Here is a 6048-nt window from a genome sequence, read left to right as displayed (position 1 = left end):
CACACTTGTTTGAAGAACCTGCCCAGGCCTCGCACGCCACGGACTTCGTTAAGTCTGGACACGGCATCCAGCACGGAGCTCTCGTCATCGTGGTCCCAGATGTCCAGGTGTAGCACATCCGACGATATGTCATCTATGTCACTGCTCAAAAACGAACACAATTTCGGATTCGATCTCTTAATTTGATTTATTGAAGCAATGTGTCGCTGTGGCTCAATTGTATAGTAGGGAAAAACGAATTAGAAAGAAAAATGATTTATTCACTTAGATCAAAGAGACACTTATGAATGTCAAAGCTTTTTATTGATAAGAAATGGTAGGAACCTCATTACCACTCCTTATTTACAGTGTCAGCATTTTCAAATATCGAAAAAAAAATGGCAAAGGGTCAAAAATATAATAACAAAAATAATTACAAAAAGTTCCGCATTAAACATAACCAATTTACCAAACACACACAGAAGAGACTAACTTTCAAACTGTTTTGTCTCTTCCTGTATTTGACAGAAAAGGAAAAACAGTTCCATATCGATATAAATTAATATATTATATATTTCTTGCAGTATTATTTTTACAATGTTTTACTGCGCAATCCGGCATTTTATTAACCTGGTTTCAATTACCAGCGATGTTTAACAGAACATGTGGCACGTCACACATTGTTAGAGACTGGCACGAGCGCAGTAAAAGTTACCGCACTTTGCGAATACGCCTGCGGTATTTAGTTGCAACGCAGCGGAGACCAATCCTTAATCGAAGGATATAATTGAATAATTTCCTTTTTCCTAGTTTATTATGCTTATGTAGTTGGTAGGTGAGTGACGATCATTTTAATAAATCGTCTTTTCGTAGCGCAATAAACGAATACCTCAATAAATTTTGAGTGAAGATCAGGACATTCAACCTTATGGGTAAGAAAGCAATGTCTGGATTCATACATCGCGCAGCGAGACGGAGTAAATGATACTTCTTACAATGTCGCTTATAGGACTTGGGAGTTGAGACTAGGAATCACAACTTTCGTGAGTACGGTTACATAAAAAGGGTAAAAACTTTTTCTGGATATTTTCAGATTTGAGAGGGATATTCTAAAGGAGTAGGGGAGCGGGGGGCTAGTTGTAACAATTTTTCGCTTCTTGGCTATGAAAGCTTACTAATTGTTTGTTATTTATGAAATATTTCACTACTTTTCCAATTAACAACAATTCAATTATCGATTTCCAATAAACTTTTGATCAATTCTGTAAAGACATTTTGTAGAAACGTCTTTGAAAAAAAAACTGACGGGTGTTACAACTTACCCCGTGATTGGGCCTAGTTGTAACAGGCTAGGGGCAAATTGTAACATTAGGAATTGAAAGCTAGTTCTTACAGAAGAAGGTTCATTACGATATTTTTAGCTTTCTGACTCGTTGGAAATCACGTTAGCATTCATAACTTTTGATATAATTTATCTAATATGTTAAGAATCTAACGAGTTAATATATTTACCAAATAATAGTCAATATATTAATTCGACATGGTCTCGACCTTTGCTCATCTGCAAATATTGACATTTCATTCTGCTGGCACTCCCGGAGTGCAACCTGCTTTTTTAAGGGTGTCTGTCGGGTCAGCTAGCTTATTAATAACAAACAATACTCGAGCTTCAATGAATTATTTCACCTTGTCAAAGAATGTAGTCTCTGTAGAAATGTTTTGTGGAAAAAAATCCAGGTTTTTTGTACGAAATTTCACTTCCTATTGCGGAATTTTCCATTTAAAATAAAATTCCATTCGACAAGGTAAACTTTGATGAATTTTTCAATGTTACTGTGAATGAATACATCAGATTGCGATGGCAAAGAAAAGCGAGATTATATAAATATTTTATTAATGAAACATATTTCTCTCGAAATGAAATTGTAATTTCTAACGGATTTAATGATAGTTTATCATTATTTTAAACATGAATAATTTATCTTTGGAAAGAAAATAACGAAAGACACGAGAAATAATGAAAGGATATATCGATTGTAATTCTTTATGGATTAGGGGGCATGAGAGCTTATAGCAATTTAAGTGATCAACTTTACCCTCTTGCAGCATAAGGGAGTTACAGGAGCTTGGGTGGCCTTAATGGGATAATCGCTACATCTGCCCAAAAAACTTGGATGGTGTTTATGTTTGTGGCTCGAGTAGTGTTGCAGTGCGGGCACAAGAATTAGGTTAAATACTCAATATGGGGACCCCAATGCAATTTAGAATCTAACGTTACACTGTAGAAGAAACTAAGTCTTTGGTTCAGTTTAAATATTGGTTGAATAAATGTACCTACCAGAGAAAACTTCATACATTTAGTTTTACCTGCATTCTACAAAAGATAATTTGCAGAAAACCAGTTAGCAATAACGTTCAGTAGTTTCAATGACCTCTTCATCTTTTCTATTTACTTTAAATATAATAATTGGTGTATCATCTGCAAATAAAATTACATATGACATTTTATCTACTAGATATGGAAGATCATTGATGTAAACTAGAAATAGGAAAGGACTAAAATAAATACTGGAGTATAGAGCCTTAAGCCACTCTCATTTCATTGAGGAATCTGCAGAAGTGATACCGACTATGGACACTATTTGCTCACGACCAGACAAATAGGATCTTATCAGATCCAAAGATGTTCCAGAGACTTCATAGAATTTTAGTTGTATAATTAGCGTACAGTGATCGACGCAGTCGAATCCCTTGTAGAGGTCACAGATCACAGCACATCAGCGTCTTGAGTGGACCGGCCTTATGTAAACTGCTTTTTTATTCTATTTATATTAAAGTGTGCCGCAGGTTGCTCGAGAATGTTTTTTTTTTAATATTTTACATAATGCCGGCAGTATAGTTATGGGCCTATAATTAGTATTATCCGACCAGCCAGTCGTGAATATGGCCACTACCATGCTTATCTTTATTAATTCGGAAAAGACACCATCACTTACACAGCAATTAAAAATTGGAGCGGTATTTTATATAATAGATACAATTGCCATAACAGACAGTCCCCATAAGTCTTCCGTACCATTCATTTTAATGAATAAATAAATAAGAGACAATATTTTTCATAATATTGTTGTATCCAGTTTTAACTTTTAACTGATTTCATAATTCGTATGTTTTAATGTTTGTTATCCCAAATCAGTGACGTATATGTCTTAATTTAAAATTCATGAAACAAAAAATTGACAAAGTTTCTGTCTGAAACATGCAAAATAATGTTAAACTACATGTCACATTTAAGATGGATATAAACGTAAAGTAAAGTAACTACTTTTTTTATAACTTAATATATCTTGGATATCTGATGACTATATATAGAACGGATTGATGAAACTCTTTGATAAGACAGTCTTATAATGAATCACATATAATTATTATTTCACAAGATAAGTATAGAGACACATTCTTAGATCGTCCTCGTCTCGTATCAGGACGGCCATCATCCTTATGATTCATTTAACTATGTTATGGTATATATTACGGATTCGACCAGCTAACTGTGACATAAATAATGTTAAGCTTGACACTCGGTAAACATACGCATTTCTTTCTTAGCACAGATTTCTTTGGAGAAAATTTCTTAGGAAAATTATTAACTTATATCGCGCGTCGAAAATTTCAACAATTCCCGCTTTTCTAAGCCATGCGACGGAAGAGGCTGCTCAAAAGCCTATAAACATAATAATATCCTTTTTTTATAACAATAAGGGATGCGACGAGCAGGACGTTCAGCTGATGGTAATTGATACGACCTGCCCATTACAATGCAGTGCCATTCAGGATCCTTGAAAATCCCGAAACTTGTGAGTGGCATTACGTTTACGCTCGTCACCTTGAGACATAAAATGTTAAGTCTCATTTGCCCAGTAATTTCACTAGCTACGGCGCCCTTCAGACTGAAACACAATAATGCTTACACATTACTGCTTCACGGCAAAAAAGGTGCTACTTGCTTATGATATATTGCGAGGGTAACTTACAATTTGAAAGTCTCATTCCACTTAGGGGAGAGTGTGTGGGGCCTGACACTCGTGGCGCGGATGTATCTGGCTGGTAGCCTGCCCAGGCTGTCTCTCTGCTGGCGACCCTCGCGACGTTTGAAGCTGAGCCGGAACCCGTGCTTGCGACCTTCATCTTCGGATGCACGCGGAGATGCTGGCAGAGAAGCCGGTTGGATGCCCAGCATGCAGTACGGATCGCTGAATCCTATAGCGTCAAAACATATATTTTTAACTAACGAGATATCCTCGTTTATTAATCTATTTTCTAATATCTCGGAAACGTTAAGGTGTGTCTTAATAAATAACCATTTGTAACGCTATCTGGTAAATCTGGTACTCATATTATTCGGTGTTCCAATTCTGCCACATGCATATAAATTATATCTTATCATTAAGGAAGCGTTCGTTAGAAACGTTTTTGTTTGACCTATTTTGAAATTCTGACTACCACGAAAAAGTATTTTTAGTTTTCTTTAAATATATAGTCTATTCGTAAATAATACAGCTTTTTAACCAACTTTAAGAAAGGAGGAGGTTCTCAGTTCGTTGGTATGTTATTTTTTATGTTTGTTACCTCAAAACTTACGATGGGTGACTTTGATAATTCTTTTTTTAATTTGAAAGCTGGTGCTTTCCGTGTAGTGCCATTGTAATTTGGTCCAGATCTGACATTGGAATCCATGAGAAATCCATAAATGTCTTAATTTTGCTATACCTATGTGGATGATAAATTTACGAATAACTCAATATCGCGCCAAAAAATTTGTATCATTCTTTCTTTATTGAAAAGGATATACTTGAAAGGTATTTAGGTGAGAGTTTGGTTAGATTCTGATTATGGCATCCATGACAAAGTAACGGAACTCTTCAATTCTTAGGAGCAAATTAACGATACTAGGCTGAATCTTTTAAACACTATTAGGATATTTAAGTCATTTACTCTGGTCAAGTAATTGTCGTAGTCAAATATGATGATCACTCTCCTGGTGATGGGTCTCCTTAACCACTCACAGTAAGTCTGTGGCAGAATTCCTAACTGTCTGTAATCAAATTGAAAATCGCTAACGTTCTTTGCTGCGTTGAAAAATTTAGCATATATATACACATATTTAGACAAATTGTTAGTTAGTGTACTTCAAATTCACTAAAAATAAAAAAATAACAAAAATACAACCGACCTCAAAAACACTATTCCAAAACAATAAAATGCACAATGCACTAAAAAGTATAAAAATAATTGCGTATTTTTATACAATCTAATTCTAGTATAAACGAATATTGTTATTTTTGGAGTCGGTGTCAGCCACTTATAAGAATGAATCTTTATATATATAATTCTTGTGTGCGTGTGTATGTCACTGAACTCCTGCTAGACGGCTGGACCGATTCTAATGAAACTTTCTGTGTGTATTCAGGTGGATTCGAGAATGGTTTAGATTCACAATTGAACTACCTCCTAAACGGCTGGACCGATTTTGATGATATTTTTGTGTGTTCCAGTGAATTTGAGATTGGTGTGTGTCTTCAGGTGGATTCGAAAATGGTTTAGATTCACAATTAAACTACCTCCTAAACGGCTGGACTGATTTTGATGACTTTTTTGTTTGTTTCAGTGAATTTGAGATTGGTTTAGATTCTCAATTCCGCCCATGTAACATAATTCTCCTGCTCATGTGTATGTTAGTGAACTGCTCCTAACGGCTGGACCGATTTTTCAAATTTAAAACATGTGTACAGGACAACGTCTGTTGGGTCCACTAGTAACTTATAAGAATGAAGTAAGGTTGATTAAAAAAAAATGATAAGTATCCGCGCCCACTCGTATAGGTAATAATAATTTTGACAAATATAAGGATTATTTTTTTTTGCTAACGACAATAATAAATCACAATGTATATACCTTTCAGCATTTTTCTCTTGATGAGATCGAGAGATCGGTTTCTAAACATAAAGTATGACTACAAAATGATTTAAGTTTTCTTTAGTGTTAATTCCGCCAATATTTGTTTTTAAA

Source organism: Leptidea sinapis, chromosome 6, assembly GCF_905404315.1.
Source record: "Leptidea sinapis chromosome 6, ilLepSina1.1, whole genome shotgun sequence".
Classification (NCBI taxonomy): Eukaryota; Metazoa; Arthropoda; class Insecta; order Lepidoptera; family Pieridae; genus Leptidea; species Leptidea sinapis.
Note: the sequence above shows the minus strand (reverse complement) of the source record.